Source organism: Eriocheir sinensis, chromosome 42 (genome assembly GCF_024679095.1).
Source record: "Eriocheir sinensis breed Jianghai 21 chromosome 42, ASM2467909v1, whole genome shotgun sequence".
NCBI classification, from domain to species: domain Eukaryota; kingdom Metazoa; phylum Arthropoda; class Malacostraca; order Decapoda; family Varunidae; genus Eriocheir; species Eriocheir sinensis.
Window position 1 is genome coordinate 7,525,297 of NC_066550.1, and position 24,098 is coordinate 7,549,394.

At 40.3% G+C, this 24,098-nt stretch overlaps 1 long non-coding RNA gene across 1 annotated transcript in view; it reads left to right on the forward strand.

Annotated features, from left to right (window-relative positions):
- The window catches only part of LOC127009891 (uncharacterized), a 44,251-nt gene extending 20,750 nt beyond the window's left edge, over positions 1–23,501 (forward strand). The window contains exon 3 of the long non-coding RNA XR_007762510.1: positions 22,151–23,501. This is a non-coding gene — a long non-coding RNA (uncharacterized LOC127009891). The remainder of the gene's footprint in view (positions 1–22,150) is intronic.
- Positions 23,502–24,098: the final 597 nt, after the last annotated feature.

Consider the following 24,098-nt stretch of genomic DNA (forward strand, 5'->3'; position numbering starts at 1 on the left):
AGGGAAACCAGAAGGAAGAGTGGGTAAAGGGTTGGAGCACGCAGGTAAGACAGGACACAGGTAAGATAGAAGGAATATGCGGTAAGAAAATAAAATAGAATAATGAAAAAAAGGCGATTGTAGATACGCAGAACACAAATAAGACTAGTTTTTGGATGGAGCTCGTAGGTAGAACTGATTGTAAGTAAGGGTGGGTAAAGGGTTGGAGCACGCAGGTAAGACAGAACACAGGTAAGATAGCAGGTATGTTAGGTAAGAAAATGAAATAGAATAATGAAAAAAAAGCGATTGTAGATACGGAGAGCACAAATAAGACTAGTTTTTGGATGGAGCTCGTAGGTAAAACTGAACACAGGTAAGATAGCAGGAATGTTAGGTAAGAAAATGAAATAGAATAATAAAAAAAAAGCGATTGCAGATACGGAGAGCACAAATAAGACTAGTTTTTGGATGGAGCTCGTAGGTAAAACTGAACACACGTAAGATATAAGGAATATAAGGTAAGGAAATAAAATAGAATAATAAAAAAAAGCGATTGTAGATACGGAAAACACAAATAAGAATAGTTTTTGGATGGAGCTCGTAGGTAGAACTGATTGCAAGTGAGATCGAAGGAAATACAAATTGACCTCTTGTGGCCTTTTGTCCTTTTTCTTTTTCTTTCTTTTTTTTTTTTTTGGAGTGGCGCCTTGCGGGTTTTTTTTTTTTTACAGTAAAGGAAGCAGTTCAAGTTATCATTGTTGCTCTTTTGTCTTAGTGCCCTTGACCTGTTTCCCCTGCTGTAAAAAAAAAAAAGTTGGAAAATTATACGAAGAAAAAAAAAAACTGGAAACGAGAGAATGTCTTATTTTTTGTCTCAGTGAATTTCAATTATTCGGTTACTTGTTTATTTATTTACCAATCATTTTTTATATAGGTTAAGAAATGGTGTGTAAAATTAGTGTGGATGAAGAAAAACTGGGAGGAAAAAAGTGACTATGAAAATCTACGGACGTGTTCTGTATCTTTTAAGAACGACTAAGTTTGAAACGATGCTAACAAACACACAAATCTTTTTTATATAATCTCTCTTATTCTTATTCTCTCTCTCTCTCTCTCTCTCTCTCTCTCTCTCTCTCTCTCTCTCTCTCTCTCTCTCTCTCTCTCTCTCTCTCTCTCTCTCTCTCTCTCTCTCTCTCTCTCTCTCTCTCTCTCTCTCTCTCTCTCTCTCTCTCTCTCTCTCTCTCTCTCTCTCTCTCTCCCCATGCCTCCTTGTCCTCCTCCTCCTCCTCTTTATCCTCTTTTTCTTCCTGTCTCCACACTTCCTTCATCTCCTCCTCTTTATTTATATCTCTGTTCCCCTCTCCAAATCTCTTCTCCTCCTCCTCGTCCTCCACTTTTCACCTTTTCCCTCGTTTTCTCTTTTCCCTCACTCCACATCCCTTCTTCACCTCCTTCTCATCCCCCTTCTCTTCCTCACTTTACAGCTTCTTTTTATCTTTTCCTCCTTATTCCCTCTTTCTTAACATCCCTCATTCATGTATCTGTTTATTTTTTTATTCTTATTTTTCATCTTGGTTTATTCCCTTATTCTCGTTTTTTATTTTATTCCCTTCTCTTTCTTCTCATTCTGCCCACGTATACCCTCCTACCTTTCCTTCATTAAACCTTCATCCTCCCTCTGTCTCCCTTCTCCCTCCCTCTGCGACCCTCCCTCCCTCCACCCTTCCTCTGTGTCCCTCTCTTTCTCCACCCTTCCTCTACGTCTCTCCCTTCCTACACCCTTCCTCTATATCCTTTCCTCCCGTCCTCCACCCTTCATCTACGGCCCTCCCTCCTTCCTCCCTTCCTCAATACGTCTCTCCCTACCTCCCGGTCTCCCTTTCTCGCTTCATTTATCCTCCCAGGCTCGCGTCCCTCTCCCTCTCTGCCCTTGCCTTTGACTCTTCTTTGCCATGTTTTTACGACCGTCAGGCTCTCCAGAAAGTGCTCATTATGACACACACACGCGCCCACACACCTCTTTTTATAGGAGAGGAAAAAGCTTAAGGGCAAAAAAAGAAAAGGAAACAATAATAATCACCAAGGTCCGTGTTCTCAGGCGTGTCCGATCCTCTTCAAGTATTTCCAAACCCGTTTTCCTTCAGAACTTTCATTTCCTTCATATCCTCCTTCCTCTCGTCTTATCAATCCACTCCTACTCTTTTGCGGCTCATAGTTTTATCAGACCGTTCAATATGTATGGCTGTAATAACACACACACACACACACACACACACACACACACACACACACACACGCACACACATGAACTAGGCAACACACGTACAAACACAAACACACACACACACACAGTTGGTTTTGGTAAGTTCTGTCTAATCTAATGGGAACTTCAGGTCACACCCACGCCCACACACGCACACACATGAACTAGGCAACACACGTAAACACACACACACACACACACACACACACACACACACACACACACACACACACACACACACACACACACACACACACACACACACACACACTTGTTTTTGGGAAGTTCTGTCTAATCTAATGGGAACTTCAGGTCACACCCACGCCCACACACACACTGCCTTTCTCAACAGTAGAACAGAATACCAACAAAACACGAACCCACATATCCGCAGCCACACCTCAACTGCTCCCTCCCTCGCTCTGTTAATCACCATATTCATAGCGCCAGACCCTTTTTACGCCCCTCCAGATTATCTACCTTTACCTGCCATTACGTCATTAGGGTTCTTTCGTGTCCTCCTGCAGCACATCAAAGCGGGTACTCTGGGTTGAGGCTCCTGGGACTGCTGTTGGTGGTGGTAGTTCCTTCAGTTTCCAATATAGGAGTAACCTTTTTCTGCGTAGTGGTGGTTGGTGTTGGTGTATTGGTTGTTCTCTTTCTCTTCTTTACTGCAGAGACCTTACTTTGTATTTTCCTTTCATTCTTCTCCTTTACTTCACCTTCTCTCTCTTTCTCCACTTCTCTACTTCGCCTCATTCTGTCTTCCTTTCTTTCTTCATCGTTCCTCCTCCTCCTCCTCCTCCTCCTCCTCCTCCTTCTTTCCTTTCCCCTCATTTTGTTCCCTTTCTTCCCTTTCTTCACCTCCTCCTACTTCTCACTGTCTTTACTTCACCTCCTCATTAGTTCTTTCGTCCTCTCCTCATATCTCTCCTCCTCCTCCTTTCTCCTTTTTCCTCTCTCTTACTTCATCTCCTATTACTCCTCGTCATCTTTCTTCCTCTCTTTTCTTATCTACTTCACCTCCTCCTCCTCCCTATTCTCACAACCAAGAGAGCTCGGGTTCGATTCCCGGGCGGAGTGGAAAAATTTGGGCGGCTTTTCCGATACCCTACGCCCCTGTCCACCCAGCAGGAAATGGGTACCAGATATTAATCGGGGGTTGTGTACCGTCTCCTGGGGTCTGTTCCTTTCTCCTATAATTCCTTCCCCTTCTGTCTCTCTCCGCCATATGACCACAGATGTTGCGCCGACTAAACGAAACTTTCCAAACTTTCCTCCCTATTCGTTCTTCTCTCTTTCTCCATCCCTCCTCCTCCTCCTCCTCCTCCTCTCCTTTTCCCCTCATTTCCTTCCCTTTTCTTACATCCTCCTCCTTCTCATTGTCTCTTTCTTCCTCTCTTCACATCTCTGTTTCATCTTTTTCCTTATTCGTTTCTTCCTTTCTTTCTACATCTCTCCTTATTCTCCTCCTCCTCATCCATATAATTGTCTCTTCCTCGCTTCACACTTCTCCACTTCCTCATACTTATTGTCTCTTCCTCCCTCTCTCCATGCCTCCACTTGCTCCTCCTTCTCTTCTTCGTTCTCCTCCTCCTCCTCCTCCTCCTCACAACGTTTTTTTTCTTCTATCTTTTCCTGTTTAGTATCTTTACGTTTTTTTCTTTTTAAACTGCAATGTATTTTTTTGGGTGCTAGATCATCCCTTTTTCTACTACAGTAATATTTTCAACAACAGAACGTTTTTCGATATTACCCGGTTTGGTTTCTTGTAGTGTCTTGTTTTTTTTCCTCTCTACTGCAGTTCCTTTTTGTACTCAACCGTGTTCCCTCCCTTCTCCAAAACGAAGCTCATTAACAACAGTACCTAACCTATTTTTATTATCCTGTTTTGTAGCCTTAGTCGCCTTTTTCTTTTTCTTTTTGTAGGTAATGTGTCGGTTTCCTCTTCTCCCTTCTACCGTGAGTTTCTTTTTTTCCATTCTTTCTTCTCATTTGTAACGTCTCAGTATCTAACGTTTTATTCATTTATTTGTTTAGTAGGGTTGTATTTTTGTTGTTGTTGTTTTGTAGTCGGTGTGTTGTTTTTTCTCTCTTTTCTCTGCCGTGAGCTCCCGTTTTTTCCTTCTTTCTTCTCATTAGCAACGTTTCAATATCTAACGTTATACTCATTTATCCGTTTAGTAGGGTTGTGATTTTGTTTTGTTTTGTAGTCGGTGTTTTTTTTTTTTCTTCTCTTTTCTGCCGTGAGCTTCCTTTTTTCCCTACTTTCTTCCCATTAGCAACGTTTCAATAGCAAACGTTATATTCATTTCTCTGTTTAGAAGGGTTATATTTTGTTTTGTTTTGTAGTCGGCGTGTTGTTTTTTCTCGTCTCTCCTTTCTGCCGTGAGCTTCTGTGGTCGAGCGTTTTCCTTCTCCTCTCTACTAACGTTTCAGTGTCAGTAACGTTATCTCTATTTTCCTGTCCAGCAGCATCACTTTTATGTCTTGTAGTTAGTGTCTCGGGTTTTTCTCTTCTCTCTCCTGCCGTGGCTTTTTGTGTTGGTGTGTCTCCTTCTTTCTTCACAATAGTAACGTTCTAATACCAGTAACGTTTTAATACCAGTTACGTTTTAATGCCAGTAACGTTCTAATACCAGTAACGTTTTAGTACCAGTAACGTTTTAATACCAGTAACGTTTAAATACCAGTAACGTTTTTAATACCAGTTACGTTTTTAATATCTGTTACGTTTTTAATACCAGTAACGTTCTAATACCAGTAACGTTTTAATACCAATAACGTTTAAATACCAGTATCGTTTAAATACCAGTAACGTTTTTAATACCAGTAACGTTTTACTACCAGTAACGTTTTAATACCAGTTACGTTTTAATACCAGTAACGTTTTTGATACCAGTTACGTTTTTGATACCAGTTACGTTTTTAATATCAGTTACGTTTTTAATACCAATAACGTTCTAATACCAGTAACGTTTTAATACCAATAACGTTTAAATACCAGTATCGTTTAAATACCAGTAACGTTTTAATACCAGTAACGTTTTAATACCAGTTACGTTTTAATACCAGTCACGTTTAAATACCAGTATCGTTTAAATACCAGTAACGTTTTTAATACCAGCTACGTTTTAATACCAGTAACGTTTTAATACCAGTAACGTTTTTAATACCAGTAACGTTTTAATACCAGTAACTTTCTCCATTTTCCAGTTTATCAGTGTTGCCTTTTTTTTTTTTTCTTGTAGTTAACGTGTCTGTTTTCTCTTCTTCTCTCTTTTGCCGTGAGCGTTTGTGGAGTAAAGTGTTTCCTTCCTTTTCTGCAAGTGACTTTTCAGCTACGGTTGTTTTCATTATTTTCAAGTTTCGTAGCGTCACCCTTTTTTTTCTCTTAATGTTAGTGAGTTGGTTTTCTCATCTCTCTACTCTAAATTTTGTGCTAGATCGCCTTTCCTTCCTTTTCTACAAGTGACTTTTCAACTGCGGTAGAGTTTGCATTATTTTCAAGTCTAGTTAGTGTTGCCTTTTTTTCTTATGGTTGGTGTGTTCGTTTTCTCATCTCCTCACTAATTTCTGTGCGATAGACGGTTTCCTTCCTTTTCAACTACGGTAAAGTTTTCATTATTTTCCAATTTAGTAGCGTATCGTTTTTTTTTCTCTGTGGTAACCTCAAAGGAGTTGGTGTGTGTGTGTGTGTGTGTGTGTGTGTGTGTGTGTGTGTGTGTGTGTGTGTGTGTGTGTAGCTTCTTTCCCTCTCTCCTCAATTCTGACTTTTTAACGCTAGACGTGTTCCTTCCCTTTTCCTTTCCTCCCTTTTCAAAAAATAGCAACCTTGGCAATGGTAACTCTTTCTTTTCCTTTTTTCCGTTTCGTTTTCTCTCTTACATCAAAGGAGAAAGTTTTATCCACCCACTCTTTTCCTCATTTCTTATGTCTCCTTCTTATTCGTCTTTCTTTTATTTTCCTTTAGCCTTCCTCTTATCTTCCTGTTTCCTCACTTCTTACCTTTTCTCTTCATATTCTCCTTCCTCTCATCTTTCTCACGTTCCTTAATTTTTTACCTTTCCTTCATATCCTCCTTCCTTTCTGCCATGCTTTCTGCTTTCTTCCTTTTCCTTTTGCTGCCCCCCGAAACTCATCCTTGACCCTCTCTTTTAGGGAGAGTATCTAGAGTCTGGTTTGATAGGTGGTCTTTAGGACAGTATGTGGGCAGTCTCGGCCACTCGGCGGTCACTGAAAAATCCCAGCTTGTGGCACCGGGCGGGACGCAAAACCTCGTCCTCCTGGACTTGGCGCCGTCACGCTAACTACTCCGCCACCGCCTCCCCTTTCATACACTCCTTTCGTCTTATCTGTCCAGTCATTTATTCCTCTCCGTTTCACTATTTCTCTATCAAAGGAAATAGTTCAGTATCTTCTCGTTTCATTTTCATATATCAATGGAAGGAGTTCAATACTTTTGTTTCACTTTCTACACCAAAGGACACAGCTCAGTATTTTCATATTTTCATTTTTCTCTATCAAAAGACACTTCAAGAGAATACAAGGATAACAAAGAAAAAGGGGAGGTAAAGGAAGGAAATGGAATGAAAGGTAAAGAGAAGGAAGGGAAGGTAGGAAATTAAAGGGAAGGGAAGGAAATGAAAGGGAAGGGAAGGAAATTAAAGGGAAGGGGGGGGGGAGACATGAGTGAAGAATGAAAGGGAAGGGAGATAAATGAAAAGGAAGGGTAGGAAATTAAAGGGAAGGGAAGGAAATTAAAGGGAAGGGAAGGAAATTAAAGGGAAGGGAAGGAAATTAAAGGGAAGGGAAGGAAATTAAAGGGAAGGGAAGGAAATTAAAGGGAAGGGAAGGAAATTAAAGGGAAGGGAAGGAAATTAAAGGGAAGGGAAGGAAATTAAAGGGAAGGAAATTAAAGGGAAGGGAAGGAAATTAAAGGGAAGGGAAGGAAATTAAAGGGAAGGAAATTAAAGGGAAGGGAAGGAAATTAAAGGGAAGGGAAGGAAATTAAAGGGAAGGGAAGGAAATTAAAGGGAAGGGAAGGAAATTAAAGGGAAGGTAAATAAATGAAAGGGAAGGGTAGGAAATGAGAAGGAAAGAAAAGAAAGGGAAGGGAAGGGATGGCATGGGAAAGGAACAAAAGGATGGGAAAGGAGTGAAAAGGATAGGAGGAGAAAGTAAGAGAAAGACAAAAGGAAAAAAAAGACGGGCAAAACAAACAGAAAAGTAAAAGGAGAGGCAAGGAAAGGAAATAAAGGGAAAGTAAAGGAAGAGAAGGGAAGGAAGTGAAAGGGAACGGAAAGAGATGAAAGGGAAGGAAGTCAAAGGAAGAAAGGAGGATGAAAAAATGAAATGAAATGAAAAGGAAAGGAAGGGAAGGCATTGGAAAGAAAGAAAATGAGAGGGAAGGGAAGGAAATAAACCTGCAGTCTTCTTTGGATCGTGGGCAGGAGTCTCGAGTTGTTGCTATTGATTTTAGTTTTGCTTTTGATGTTGTGAATCATTGGGCTCGAATTTATAAACTACAACTCCTTGGTATTGGTGGAAGTCATCTCAGTATTTTTAACGAATTTTTAACTAATCGCTTACAGTGTGTGGTTGTTGATGGTGCTGCTCTGCTTCGCTGCCTGTTGTTTCTGGTGTTCCTCAGGGCAGTGTCTTTGGACCTTTATTTTTTAACATTTTTATTTCTGACTTGGGTATTAACCTCGAAAATAGGCTTATTTCATATGCTGATGATACAACTCTATACTCCATAATGAACACCGCTAAGTGCCGGGGATCGAACCCGGGCCTTCTGAGTAGAAGTCAGGGCAGCAAACCAACTACGCCACTGATGAGTTAAAAGGTCACAGCGTCAGAGGCCACTCCTGCGGCCAATATCTGACGCCGCAGCCCCGGCACTCAATGGTGTTCATTATGGAATATTTTCACTGTGTTAATGCAGTTTCTCTAAACTCTATACTCCTCTGTTCACTCTCCTAGCAACAGAGGTGAAGTTCCTGCATCTCTAAATAGGGACTTGGCAATGATCACCGCTTGGTTTCAACTTTGGGGCATAGCAAGGAACGTCTAACGAATAATCCTAATTCATTGCCAAAAGAAAGTTCAAGTGCCAGACACACACACAAAAGGAAAGGAGTAGGTAAAGAAAATAAATTGAAGGAAATGTAAGGAGAAAGAAGGGAAGGGAAGGGAAGTAAATGAAAGGAAATATAAAGAAAAGGAAGAAAAGAGAGGGGAAGAGAGGGGATGGGAAGGCACGGTAAATGAACGAAAGCGATGGGAAAAGAAGCTAGGGGGCAAAAAAACAGGAAATAAAATTAAATGAAAGTCTAAAAAGTAATCAAAGTAGGTGTTAAGAGGTGTCTCGCTCCGCCCCTCTTGAAGGCAATTAAGTTAGATAAAGGAGGGAGCACAGATTAGCTTAGTTCACCCTGCTCCCCGAGGCGGCAAGGCTTAAGGGGGGCATTCTAAGACGCTACCAACACCCGCATCAACTATTAGCAAAGAACGAAAACATGATCAGTCGGATTCAAGAGATTGTTTTCTGGGGGTTCGGGGTTTAGAAGAAGGGTCAGACTATCACCAGGGTCATTAAACTACCCCCTGGAAAGGCCCATAACCCCTACGAAAGCCTTGTCAAATGTGTGTGCTTGGGCGCCGGAGGGGTTGAGAAGACGGTTCTAAGAGTTCAAATCGTCTTCCTCTTATGCTAACCTGCCCTCCGTTTTACAATATCCTCTTCCCTTCCTTTTTCCTCTTCATTTTCTTCCTTTTTTCCTCCTAGTTTCTCTTCCCATCCCTTTTGTTCCTTTCCTATGCTCGGGAAATAACACGCATGCACTGAGAGAAAACATGAATGAAACAAAGAAAAAAAAGAATATGGAAAAAACAAAGATAAAGGAAATAGAAGGAGGGGGGTAAGAAAAGGAAATTGAAGGAAAGTTAAATAAAAGGAAAAGAAGGGAAATAGAAGGAAAGGTAAATAAAGGGAAGGAAAGGAATTTGAAGGAGAGATAAATAAAGGAGGAGAAGGGAAGGAAATAGAAGGAGAGTTAAATAAATGGAAGAGAAGGGAAGGAAGAGAAATTGAAGGGAAGTTAAATAAAAGGAAGAGAAGGGTAGGAAAGGAAATAGAAAGGAAGTTAAATAAAAGAAAGAGAAGGGAAGGAAGGGAAATAGAAGGAAAGGTAAATAAAAGGAAGAGAAGGGAAGGAAAGGAAATAGAAGGAAGAGAAGGGAAGGAAAGGAAATAGAAGGAAAGTTAGATAAAAAGAAGAGAAAGGAAAGAAGGGAAGTTGAAGGAAAGTTAAATAAAAGGAAGAAAAGGGAAGAAAGGGAAATTAATTAAAAGGAAAGGGAAGGAGATGATTTTTTTTATTATTTGTTTTATTTACTTTATTTTCTCTTCCTCTATCATTGTTAACTTTTCCATTTTTTATTTGCGCTTTTATTATCATTTGTTTTATTTTGGCTAGTGTATTTTTTTATTATTATGCCAACCTTCCCATTTGTAGTCATTTTTTTATTTCCTTATTTTCTGTCTAATGTTGTTTTGTGTGTTTTTTTTATGTAATTCGCTCATTTTTCCATTTTTTTACTAATTTCCAGTTTTTTTCTGCTTCACTCATTTTTTTTTATAGTTTTTCAAGGTTCCATATTGTTTTTTTTTCTTTCATTCATTACTTTATTCACTGTCTAATGTGTTTTTCTCTGTCTCGTTGTTCACTTTTTCACATGTATATTTTTCGTTTTTTTTCTGCTTCACACGTTCATTTATCCACTTTTCACTGTCTAATGTTTTGTTTATTTCTCTTTCCTTCATTTAGTTCTTCCCTTATTCACTATATTCTAAGGTTCTTGTGTTTTCTCATTCTTACTCTTTCATTCTTACATTATGGCATTAATTTTGTGTTTTTCTGTTTCACTTCTTCCTTTATTTATTCATTTACTGTCATTTATTCTCTCTCTCTCTCTCTCTCTCTCTCTCTCTCTCTCTCTCTCTCTCTCTCTCTATCTCTCTCTAGCCATCGCTAGAGAGTGAGAGAGAGAGAGAGAGAGAGAGAGAGAGAGAGAGAGAGAGAGAGAGAGAGAGAGAGAGAGAGAGAGAAAAAAAAAATCCCTTTATGTTCATCACCAACTTTTTTTATCATTCTTTTTTTTTCTTTTTTTTTCTGTAGTCCACCATGATCCACCCTGACCCTCCCTTCCCATCAGTAGCCGGGGGAATAACACGCAATGCCCCGCTCATACATTCATTCATTCACTGTCTAATTGTATCTTTTTTTCTGTCTTTTTATCTTTTTATCTTCGTTCCATTATTCTCTTTCGTTATTAATTTTATCTTTTCTTTCGTTTCCTTCATTTTCTTTATTTACTCTTTCAGTGTTTAATTTTATCTTTTCTTTCGTTTCCTTCATTTTCTTTATTTACTCTTTCAGTGTTTAATTTTGTCCTTTTTTTGTCTTTTTTCCTATTTTCGTTCCATTATTTTTTTTTTTATTTTTTTTATTTTTTTTTTTTTTTTTTTTTCTTTATTTATTTTTTTTTTTAATTAATTTTATCTTTTTTCGTTTTGTTTTCTATTTTCGTTCCATTATTCTCTTTCGTTATTAATTTTATCTTTTCTTTCGTTTCCTTCATTTTCTTTAATTACTCTTTCAGTGTTTAATTTTGTCCTTTTTTTGTCTTTTTTCCTATTTTCGTTCCATTATTCTCTTTCGTTATTAATTTTATCTTTTCTTTCGTTTCCTTCATTCATTTTTTTACCTTTTTTTGTTCTATTTTATCTTTTTTTCTTTTTTTCTATTTTCGTTCCATGATTCTCTTTTGTTACTAATTTTATCTTTTCTTTTTTTCTTCATTTTCTTTATTTACTCTTTCAGTGTCTAATTTTGTCCTTTTTTTGTCTTTTTTCCTATTTTCGTTCCATTATTCTCTTTCGTTATTAATTTTATCTCTTCTTTCGTTTCCTTCATTTCCCTTATTTACTCTTTCACTGTTTAATTTTATCTTTTTTGTCTTTTTTTTCTATTTTCGTTCCATGATTCTCTTTTGTTACTAATTTTATCTTTTCTTTTTGTTTTCTTCTTTTCCCTTATTTACTCTTTCAGTGTTTAATTTTATCTCTTTTCTGCCTTTTTTTTTCTGTTACCTTCGTTTCATTATTCTTTCGTTACTAATTTTATCTTTTGTTTCCTTTATTTCCTTCATTTACTCATTCGCAAATTTTATCTTTCTTTGTTTTATTCGTCATTTTGTTTTCCTTTTTACTGTCTATCGTTCTCGTGTTTTTCCTTTTTTTCATTCTTAACTCCCCTATTCTCTCCTTTTTTTCTTTCATTTTTTCATTTGTTCCTCTTTTCGCTGTCTAATTTTACCTTTTTTTTTGCTGTATTCATTTCTTTATTCTCTTATTCACTGTAATGTTTTTTTTTTTGGTTTTCTGTTTCTTTCCTTCCTTTATTCCCTTATGCACTATTTGTTCTTTTTTTTTCTCTTTCATTCTGTCAATTATTATCTTATTCACTGTCTGGTTTTATCTTTTTTCTGTTTTATTGATTCATCTTTTCCCTTATTCACTGTCTAATGTTCTGTTTTTTTTTTCTCTGTTTTTACTTATTCCTTTATTTTTTGCTTGGCGAGTTTCTCTTATTTGTTCTTTCTTTATATTCGTTTATTTTCTTTTTTCACTTTAATGCTTTCTCTTTTTCTGCTTCGTTCTTTCTTTTTTTCTCATTCACTGTTTTCGTGTATTTGTCTGTCTGTTTGTATGTCTGTTTCTCTAGATATGCGTTTGTCTTTTAATTTGTCTGTGTCTTTTTATATCTGTCTCTCTGTCTGTGTCTGTCTGTCAATATGTGTCTTCGCCCTTCCATGTGTCTGTCTGTATGTGTATCCCTCTTTCTCTGTCGTTAAAACATAATTAAAAGGAAAACAACTCGGACGAATTAAAAAGCAAGAAAGAGTACCCAGGCATGATTACAAGGGAGGGAACATAAAAGAAAACACACAGACAGACAAACAGCGCGGTGTGTATCTTGCCGTGAGGGTGAAAGAGAGAAGCTGACAGGGGGTGATTAGAGGCAAAGGCGATAACGCTGGACGACACAAACGAGCGATAACGAGCCTGGCCGACGACTAAATTACGGAGCTGATGATAAGTGAGAAGAATGGCGGGTAATTGTGATGGTGGTGGAAGGAATGGCATAGAAACTGAAGGAAGGTAGAAGGTAATAACACGCTGGAAACTTAGCAAGAGTAGATTGTATATGAGTTAATGACACGCCTAGATATAATTGTAATGGTAATGAAAGAAAGATAAAGAATTGGAAGGAAGATAAAGGAAGGTAAGAAGGAAGAGATGATAAGACGCATGAGATTGAATAAATAACGAAATGAATAAGATAAATAGATGGATGAAAATTGACGTACCTTTGTGAGCTGTCGTGAAGTAATGTGATAATTGTAATAGGAGGATTATATAGGAGGATAACGAAGTGGAAGAAAAGGAGATACAACAGAGACAGAAGACTTTGAGATACAAGAGAGATGATAAAACGTTTGACAAAATGAAAATATGGGATTGAAGAGAAACTGAAAATAAGATGAATGAATAAATGGATGAAAAATTATGAAAAATGACGAAGAAAGGGAGATACAACAGAGACAGAAGACTTTGAGATACAAGAGAGACGATAAAACGTTTGACAAAATGAAAATATGGGATTGAAGAGAAACTGAAAATAAGATGAATAAGTGGATGAATAATGATGAAAATGACGAAGAAAGGAGATACAAAAAGACAGGTGAGAGTGAGATACTAGAGAGATGATAAAACGTATGAGAAAATGAAAATATGGGATTGAAGAGAAACGGAAAATAAGATGAATGAATAAATGGATGAAAAATTATGAAAAATGACGAAGAAAGGGAGATACAACAGAGACAGAAGACTTGGAGATACAAGAGAGATGATAAAACGTATGACAAAATGAAAATATGGGATTGAAGAGAAACGGAAAATAAGATGAATAAGTGGATGAAAAATTATGAAAAATGACGAAGAAAGGGAGATACAAAAGAGACAGAAGACTTTGAGATACAAGAGAGACGATAAAACGTTTGACAAAATGAAAATATGGGATTGAAGAGAAACGGAAAATAAGATGAATGAATAAATGGATGAAAAATGATGAAAAATGACGAAGAAAGGGAGATACAACAAAGACAGGTGAGAGGGAGATACGAGAGAGATGATAAAACGTTTGACAAAATGAAAATATGGGATTGAAGAGAAACTGAAAATAAGATGAATGAATAAATGGATGAAAAATTATGAAAAATGACGAAGAAAGGGAGATACAACAGAGACAGAAGACTTTGAGATACAAGAGAGATGATAAAACGCATGACAAAATGAAAATATGGGATTGAAGAGAAACGGAAAATAAGATGAATAAGTGGATGAAAAATGATGAAAAATGACATGAAGAAAGGGAGATACAACAGAGACAGAAGACTTTGAGATACAAGAGAGACGATAAAACGTTTGACAAAATGAAAATATGGGATTGAAGAGAAACGGAAAATAAGATGAATGAATAAATGGATGAAAAATGATGAAAAATGACTTGAAGAAAGGGAGATACAACAGAGACGGGTGACAGGGAGATACAAGAGAGATGATAAATAAGATGAATGAATAAATGGATGAAAATTATGAAAAATGACGAAAGATACAAGAGAGACGATAAAACGTTTGACAAAATGAAAATATGGGATTGAAGAGAAACTGAAAATAAGATGAATAAGTGGATGAATAATGATGAAAAATGACTTGAAGAAAGGAAGATACAACAGAGACAGGTGACAGGAAGATACAAGAGAGACGATAAAACGTATGACAAAATGAAAATATGGGATTGAAGAGAAACTGAAAATAAGATGAATGAATGAATGGATGAAAAATGACGAAAAGTGACTTACCTTTGCGAACTGTAGTGTTAGTCTGCTACATAGTAATGGTGATGAAGGACGGTAAAGAAATGGAAGGAGGTAGACTGTAATAAAACGCATGGCAAGATGAGACTGAATATGCGAGTAAATTGAGCGAAGGGAAGAGACGGAAGGGAGCATAATGCAGAGGGAAGGGAGAGTAAATTAAGGAAGAAGTAGGAATGAGGAATACAAGAAGGGAAGGGACAGGAATGGAAGTGTGGCATCAGGAAGGGACTGAATATGCTTGTAAACTGAGCGAAGGGAAGAGAAGGAAGGGAACATAATGCATAGGGAAGGGAACGTAAAGGAAGAAGAAGGAATGGAGGAAGAAGAAGGAATGGGGTATACAAGAAGGGAAGGGACAGGAATGGAAGTGTGGCATCAGGAAGGGATTCATTACACCTTTGCGAGCTTTGGCGTTTCTTAATAATTGTAATGATAAACTAACTAATAAGGGAACATACATCCGGGTGCGCGTCGTTTCATTCACTCGCCGCTCAAACTATACCGCCTGTCCTTCCGAGCAACCTTCCACTTCCAGTTAGGGAGAGGAAGGATGGGTAGGGAGAGAGGGGGAAGGGGGAAGGAGGGTGAAAGGAAGGGAGGGAAGGGAAGGTAGGGAGAGGAAGAATGGGTAGGGAGAGAGGGGGAAGGGGGAAGGAGGGTGAAAGGAAGTGAGGGAAGGGAAGGAAAGATAGGAAGAGGAGGGGTAGGAGGGTAAGGAAGCGAGGGAAGGAAAGGAAAAATAGGGAGAGGAAGGATAGGTAAGAAGAGAGATGGGGAAGAGGGGAAGGGAAGAGGAGTGGAAGGAGATGAAGAAGGGAAGGAAGAAAGAGGGATGGGGTGGTAATTTGGAAGAGGGAGAGAGGAGAAAGGAATAGGAAGGGAAAGATGGAAAGGGAAAGGGAGTTGGAAGGAAGAAGAGGGATGGGGTGGTAATTTGGAAGAGGGAGAGAGGAGAAAGGAATAGGAAGGGAAAGATGGAAAGGGAAAGGGAGTTGGAAGGAAGTGGAGGGAAGGGAAGGAGGGACTTGAGATGGACAGGGCGTCTATCCCAAGTCCCTCCCGGCAACATCAGTCAACTTGCCCCACCCATGAGCAACGTTGCCAGATTGTCGTACTCAGCCTCTTATATATACCAACTTCCGACCCAGAAACTGTCTCGTGGGCCCCAATAACGAGATTCATTTACATTTACCGTTAAAATAATTAATTCCTGATGTTTCTTCGACTTGCCCCACCCATGAGCTGCGTTGCCAGATTGTCGTACTCAGCCTCTTATATTTACCAACTTCCGACCCAGAAATTGTCTCGTGAGCCCCAATAACTAGATTCATTTATATTTACCGTTAAAATAGTTAATTTCTGATGTTTCGTGGCAATACTTATGCGTCAAACACTGGTAAATACTATGTTCTGAGTACGATAATCTGGCAACGGTGTCCATGAGTTACGTGGGCGTCCCCCTGGTCTCCTCCACTCAGGGTTGTCTTGTACAGAAACGACCCTGCGTGCGCCAAGTCACCATGTAGCCGGAGATTAAAAATGACACGCCTTTACGAGCTGCAGTGTTGGTCTGCTAATAATAGTAATTGTGATAAAGGAGGATAAAGAAATGGAAGAAAGGTAGACAGTAATAAGACGCGTGACGAGGTGAGGCTGAATGTTGAGTTAATTGCAATGAGATAAATGATTTGATTACACCTTTGCGTGGCGGCGTGTTGATTGATGATAATTGTAATGGTGTGGAGGAAGTGGGCGAAAGGTAGATTATATAACGCTGGAAACATACATACATACATACATACATACATACATACACACAGACACTGGTAAACACTATATACACACATACATACACATACATACATAGACACACCGACACAAACATACACAACAAGGAAGATACAGGAAAGGAGCTTAACGAACATAAAACAAACAAAAAAAAAACACTCAAAAATATAAACTCGAAAACAACAACAACAAAAAAAAACATTCATTAAAAAAACATAACCAACACCCTAATTACACCCTTAAAAACCCACAAACAACAAACAAACAAAAAACAACACAAACAACAAACACATTCTTTACACACACACACACACAAAAAAAATGCTAACTAGAAAAAAAAAACGCTAACAACACACCATCATAGTTACCCCGCAAAGTCATCCCTGCCTTATAATTAACACTAATGGCTTTAAGATGAGCCCTGATGCGTACAAACGATCCAGAAGGGAGAGAAAATGAGGGGCGAGGAGGGTGTGAGAAGGGAAGGGAAGGTAGGGAGAGGAAGGATGGGTAGGGAGAAGGGAAGGAAGGGAAGGAATAGAAGGAAAGATAGGGAGAGAAAGGGTAGGAGGGTAAGGAAGGAAGTGAAGGAAAGGAAAGATAGGGAGAGGAAGGATAGGTAAGAAGAGAGAAGGGGAAGAGGGGAAGAGGATTAGGAGATGAAGAAAGGGAAGGAAGAAAGAGGGATGGGGTGGTAATTTAGAAGAGGAAGAGAGGAGAAAGGAGTAGGAAGGAAAAGATGGAAAGGGAAAGGAAGTTGGAATGAAGTGGAGGGAAGGGAAAGTAAAAAATAAGGAAGAAAAGGTGTATGGGGTGGGAGGAAGAGAGAGGAGAGGTGACAGAAGGGGAGAGAGAGGGAAAGGGAGAAGGGAAGGAAAGGAAGTAGAAGGAAGGGGAGGAAAAAGGGTAAAAAAGAGGGTATAGGCTGTTATATTGAGAGAGAGAGAGAGAGAGAGAGAGAGAGAGAGAGAGAGAGAGAGAGAGAGAGAGAGAGAGAGAGAGAGAGAGAGAGAGAGAGAGAGAGAGAGAGAGAGAGAGAGAGAGAGAGAGAGAGAGAGAGAGAGAGAGAGAGAGAGAGAGAGAGAGAGAGAGAGAGAAAGAGAGAGAGAGAGAGAGAGAGAGAGAGAGAGAGAGAGAGAGAGAGAGAGAGAGAGAGAGAGAGAGAGAGAGAGAGAGAGAGAGAGAGAGAGAGAGAGAGAGAGAGAGAGAGAGAGAGAGAGAGAGAGAAAGGAGGAAACACAATGGGGATGGGATGATGATGGATTGTAAGCGGAGAGGGAGGGGAAGGGAGATAAAAAGAGAGGAGAGGAGAAGAAAGGTGACGAGGTAGAAGAGGGAGAGAGGTGATACTGATTAGTAGCTGGGGAGGGAAGAGAGGGGAGGAGGAGGGGAGGGGAGGGCGATGACGGAGGTGAGGAGGGAGAAAAAGGAGAACATCAATCAATCATCGGCGTCACTCGCGTCGCCTCGCCTTCCCCCCAGGGCTCATCCCACAGGCGCCTTCCCGCTCCCATTGCCCCGCGGGAGTTCCCAGTGACTTGCTCAGGCTGCTCGGGATTGCCTTACAGTAACCACCCGGTAATCAGCGTCGGCCTTTATAGCTGGTGTTGACGATGACGGACTAAGCAGGTTGCCTTGGTTCACCCTCACGAGTAATCGCCGGTTTGACACACAGGCATTCCAGCGATATCCCTTGACTCCGCGAAGGCACTTAGTTCGCAAAGGCGTCAACTCGAGACAAAGTTCTAATCGATTTACCCCTTCGTGCAGTGCCTCGAGAGCCATCACCGTAGCCTCCAGCGACGCCGCCAGGACTACTGCATCATCGGCAAAAACAAGAACATTGACCCTGGTTTTGCTGGCAGATGCTCCACGATGACCCTGTCCTTACACAACTCTGCCTAGTACCCACTCCATACACAACTCTGCCTAGTACCCTGTCCATACACAACTCTGCCTAGTACCCACTCCATACACAACTCTGCCTAGTACCCTGTCCATACACAACTCTGCCTAGTACCCTGTCCATACACAACTCTGCCTAGTACCCACTCCATACATAACTCTGCCTAGTACCCTGTCCATACAAAACTCTGCCTAGTACCCTGTCCATACACAACTCTGCCTAGTACCCTGTCCATACACAACTCTGCCTAGTACCCAGTCCATACAAGTGTTAAAAACCGATGGGGCAAGGATACAGCCCTGCCTCACTCCCACGTTCACGGAGAAGACGCCGAACCACCGCCCCCCTTCCACCCACACACACCTCACACCACTCTCAGTCCCGAAGTGCAGGCCAGTCAATAGGCCAACGGTCCTTGCAGGAATCCCGTGGGGTCGCAGGAGATCCCAGAGTGGCTCGCGTTGCACTGAATCAAACGCCTTCTTGAGGATACGACGACAGGAGGAAGAATAAAGCCGAGGAGCAGGTGCGAAGTGTGAGGGCGACGGTAGGAGGAGGAGAAAAAGAAAAAGACAAAGAAGACGAAGAAGAAGAAGCAGCAGTAGCAGACGCAGAAGCAGAAGGAGAAGGAGAAGAAGAAGAAGAAGAAGGAGAAGCAGAAAAAGAAGAAGCAGAAGGAGAAGGAGAAGGAGAAGAATGGAGGAGGTGGAGGAGGAAGGTGGAGAAAGTTAGAGCGGAAAGATAAGAAGCGAGGAGAAGGTGGCGAAGGAGGAGGAGGAGGAGGAGGAGGAGGAGGAGGAGGAGGGAAAAAAAGAAGAAAATAAAGTCGAAGTATGATAGAGGGAGACAGGACGTGGCAAATACAGGGAGGAGGAGGAGGAGGAGGAGGAGGAGGAGGAGGAGGTAAGAAAAAGGGAGGAAGACTGTAATGAAGAAGGACTAAGAGAACACAAACAAGAGGAGGAGGAGGAGGAGGAGGAGGAGGAGGAGGCAAGGGAAGAAGAGGAAGAGGAAAAAGAGGAGAAAGAAAACCACCTTGGACGGAATGAAGACGGAGTGGCAAGAGGAATGAAGAGGAAAATGGAGAGAGAAGAGGAAAAAAATGAGAATAAGTACGGAGAGCAATAACGAAGGAGGAAGAGGAGGAAGAAGAGGAGAGGCAGGAAGAAAAAGAAGAAGAAGAAGAAAAAGAAGGGAAGTGTGAAAAGAGGTGTTGGAGTAGGGAGAAGAGAAGGAGGAGGAGGAGGAGGAGGAGGAGGAGGAGGAGGAGGATAATGAGAGGAGGAAGGAACTATATTGTAGGAGAAAAAAGAGGAGGAGGAGAAGAAAGATGAGTATAAAAGAAGAACAAGATGAATAAACAGAATAAATACGAGACAAAGAAGAAGAAAAAGAGGACGAAGAAAAAGAAGACGAAGAAAAAGAAGACGAAGAAAAAGAAGACGAAGAAAAAGAAGACGGAAGAAAAAGAAGACGGAAGAAAAAGAAGACGAAGAAGAAAAGGAAGAAGAAAAGGAAGAAGAAAAGGAAGAAGAAAAGGAAGAAGAAAAGGAAGAAGAAAAAGATGAAGAAAAAGATGAAGATGATGAATAGGTCTTGAAACACACCAAGAAAAGGAGACAATAGGCCTAGTGTCAAAACAAAGCAATTAGTCTGTATTAAGTAATGAGAGAGAGAGAGAGAGAGAGAGAGAGAGAGAGAGAGAGAGAGAGAGAGAGAGAGAGAGAGAGAGAGAGAGAGAGAGAGAGAGAGAGAGATGGATTGGGTACGAAATAAAGTAGAAGGGAAGAAGAGGAGGAGAAGGAAGGAAGGTGAGGAGGTGGAGGAGGAGAGGAAGGAGGAGGGAGAGAAAGGAGGGATTAGTGGTGAGGAAGGATTAAGGGAAAATGGAGGAAAGAAGACAATTTGGAAGGAATGAAGGAGAGAAGATAAGAAATGAGGAGAGAGAGAGAGAGAGAGAGAGAGAGAGAGAGAGAGAGAGAGAGAGAGAGAGAGAGAGAGAGAGAGAGAGAGAGAGAGAGAGAGAGAGAGAGAGAGATTAAAACGAGCGTGAAATGAGAGGAGGAAGAGGGGGGAGGAAAGAGAAAAAGAGGAAATGAGTGGCAGGAAGGGAAGAGGGGAGGAAGAGGGGAAGGGAAGGGGGAAAACTGAGAAGAGGAAGGGAGAGGGAGGAAAGGGAGGAAATTGGAGAAAGGAGGGAGGATAATGAAGGAAAGATTGATGGAGGGGAAGAAAGAGGAAATAGGAGGAGGAGGAGGAGGAAAGAATGGAATAGGTAGGCATGGAAAGGAAGGAGAGAGAGAGAGAGAGAGAGAGAGAGAGAGAGAGAGAGAGAGAGAGGAATGAAGGAGGGAAATATATAGGAGGAAAGAGAGAATGAAGGAAACTAAGAGGAAGGAGGGTAAGGAGGAGAGAGAAACGAAAACAGACAGAGGAGGGAAGTAAAGGAAGGAGATAAACACTATACAATAAGAAATAAAAGGAAGAAAATGAGAGGAATGGAAGGAGCGAAGAAGGGAACAGAGAAGGAAAGAAAAGAAAGCGGGAAAGAATGAAGGAGAGAAAAATACAGAAAGGAAGGAAAATGGAGAAAAATGAAGAGAAGGAGAGAAAGAAAAGAGGGAGAAAATGGAGGAGAGAGAAAACAAAGAAAGGAGGGAAAGGGAGAGGAGAAAGGAAAGGATATATGGAGGAAATGGAAAAGGAAGGGAAAAAGACGAAAATACAGAAACTAACAAAAAAAAACAAATGGAGAGAGAGAGAGAGAGAGAGAGAGAGAGAGAGAGAGAGAGAGAGAGAGAGAGAGAGAGAGAGAGAGAGAAGAGGGGACAACTATAAGAAACAAAACGGAAAGAGAAAGAAGGAGAAGAGATTTGAAAAGAGGAAAATGAAAAAGAAAAGAGGAAAAGAATGGAGGAGGAGAAAAAAAAATAAAGGAAGGAGGGAGAGGGAGAAGTGAAAGGAAGGGAAGAAGGAGGGAAATATGAAGGAAATGGAAAAAGTACCCATCTCGCGCTCCTCGACAAGATCCAGGAGAGGGCGTGGAGGATCATCACGGATCGACAACCGGAGCACCTACCGACCCTGCAGACCCTCCAACACCGGCGAGACGTGGTCGGCCTCACCACTCTGTACAAAATACAGCAGGAGGGAGTGGAGCACCTGAGGACGCTGCGCCAGCCGGAGCGGGAGGTGACAGCCAACACCCGGTCAGCGGAGGCGGCACCCACGGCTCTGGTGGTACAGCGATGCCGGACGACTCACTACCAGAGGCAGTTTATAAACACTTACGTGCATATATGGAACTGTCTCCTTGCGTCCGGTCAGCTGCCTCAGCAGTTCACACACCGGCAACAATATAAACTGTTTGTGAACCAGTGGCTGAACAATTTGTGAACAGGTTAGGCTTTCAGATAGGGGATACCAACTATGTTCCCTTTAGCCTACAAACTAGTGCCGCCATATAATGTAATGTTATAGGTACTAGGCCCTGATGTAACCAAGTGTCTGTGTAAATAAAAAAAAAAGAAAATAAAAAAAAAGGAAGAAAGAGAAAGGCGAAAAAAAATTATAAAAAAAACGAAAATAAAAAAGAGGAAGAGAGGAGGAGGGAAAACATGGAGGAAGGGAGGGAGGGAAGGAGATGATTGATGAAGATGAAGATAAATAAATTTGATGATAATTAACACGCTAATAAGACGAAGATAAAAGGAGGGAGAGGAAGAGGAAGAGGAGGAGGAAGAGGAAGAGGAGGAGGAGAAGGAGGAAGAGGATGGAAGGAAGGGAAAGGAGGAACGAATTTTTTTTACAAGGATGAAAATCTATATCAATTTCACATTCTCCCTTTTCTAATTATTGCCATTATTATATTTATTCTTTTCTGATTCATATTATACTTAGATTCTTGTAGTGGTAGTTAGTGTAGTAGTAGTAGTAGTAGTAGTAGTAGTAGTAGTAGTAGTAGTAGTAGTGGTAGTAGTAGTAACAACAATAACGACAGTAACATCAACAACAACCACATCAACATAAACAAACATCAACAAGAAGAAGAAGAAAAATAAAAACAAGAAAAAAGAATAGGAACAGTAATGGAAAAGAAAAAGATCATGAACAAAAACATCAACAACAACAAAAACAACAACACTAACAACAATAATAATAAAAAAAACAATAATAATTTACCTGTGTTTCCCTTTCAGAGCGAGCGTCTCAGCACACACAGGAGGAGGTGAGTACAGCAATTCATACCTGGATGCGGAACACACCTGTCTGGGTCATCGCCTTCAATTCCTCTTACCTCAATGAACCGCTCCTCCTCCTCCTGTGCTTCCCCGATGCTTAGGAACTCCTCTTGCGTGATTCTCTTTCTCTTCGTTTATTGAAGGTTAAAGGTGATGAGTGTAAAGAGTAACGATGCACTATTCTGTAACTTAACGAATGATTGAGTGGTCTCGTATTGAACTCTTTGGGGCGTGTTGGTCTAGTTTTTTCTTCATTTCGTCTTTTATTACCTCTTCCCTCTGTGTTATTCCTCCTTTCATTCTCTTCATTTTTATCTTTCTATTCCTTCGTCCTTTACCTCTCCTTCCTTTCATCTTCTTTCTTTACCTGTTCCCTTTGTGTTTTTCCTTTCATTTCCTGCTCTGCCATTTTCTCACTCTTTTTATTTTCCTCTCCTTTCTTGTTTCTTTCTTTCATCTTCATCGCCTTCCTTTACCTTTTCTCTGTGTTATTCCTTCCCTTCCCTTCTCTTCTTTCTCTCCTTCATCTCTTTCTTCTATTCCTTCCCTTCCTTTCTCTTCTTTCCATTCCTTCCCCCTTCACCTCTCCTTTCCTATCCCGTCCCTTCCTTTCTTTTTCACATTATTTTCCTTCCCTTCCCTTCTCTGCTTTCCCTTCCTTCCCCCTTCACCTCTCCTCTCCTGTTCCTTTCTTCCTAACATTAATCTCTTTCCCTTCTCTTCCCCTTCTCTTCTTACCCTTCACCTCAGTCTCCCCTTCGTGGTTTTCCTCTTGTCTGTCCTTGAGTGGCCGATGTTCTCTCTCCTTTCCCATGTTTTCTTTTTTTACCTTTGTTCTCTTTTTGCACATTATTATATCCTTGTTATAGTTTGTGTGTGTGGTTGGTTTTGCTTTGGTTTGTTATGGTTTTGTATATTGCTTTAGTACTTAATTATGAGTAAGGTTACTTTAGAGATAGAAACACTTATTATATGTTGTAGATGAGGAAATAGCAGGAAGGAAGGAGTGAGAAAAGGAAGGAAAGGAAGGTAGGAAGGAAGGAAATATCACGAAGGAAGGAAGGAAAGGAGGAAGGGAATGTCACGAAGGAAGGAGCTAACAGGAAGGAAGGAGGGAAATAACAGGAAGGAAGGAAGGAAATAACAGGAAGAAAGGAAGGAAAAACCAGGAAGGAAGGAAATGACAAAATAACAATGAAAATAACAACTCGCTGAAAATGCCAAAAGAGTATTCAGTTAATGTTAAAAAGGCGCCTTGTTACTCCCCTCATGAGAGAGTTTGTCACAGGAAGACGCAAAATACAGACGAAGGATTTCTACATTTCCTCCTTCCCCTTATTTCTTTCTTTTCCTCAATCCTTCTTCCCTCACAGAGCTGGTTGGGCTGTAAAGAGATAAGGAAAAATGGAAGGATGGAGAGAGAAGGAGGGAAGAGAATACAAAAAAGCAGAGATGGAGGAAACAAAAAAAGATGAAAATATGCAAAGGAAAATGGAAAAGGATAGAAGGAACGAAAAAGTAAACAGAAAAATGAAAAAAAAGAGGAAAGAATGAAAAAGGAGAAAAAAAAAGAGACGTAAGACGAAAGTAAAATAAAATGATAATATAAGAAAAAAAATTAAAGGGCTGGAATGAGCGAAGATTTGAGCGGAGGAAAACGAAAAAAATGAAGAGGGAAAGAATGAAACAGGAGAGAAAAAAGATAAGAGGGAGAGGTGAAAGGAAGGAGGGAGGTAGGGAAATAGGGAGGAAATGGAAAAGTACAACAGGAAAAAAAGGAAGAATGATAAGTTAAGGTTGTATCAGAAATTCAGAGAGAGGGATGAAAGGCGAAGATACTGTTCAAGTTTTGCAAGAGGGAGTTGGACAGCACAGGGATGAGCTTGAGTAGAATAGTTTGTGCCTA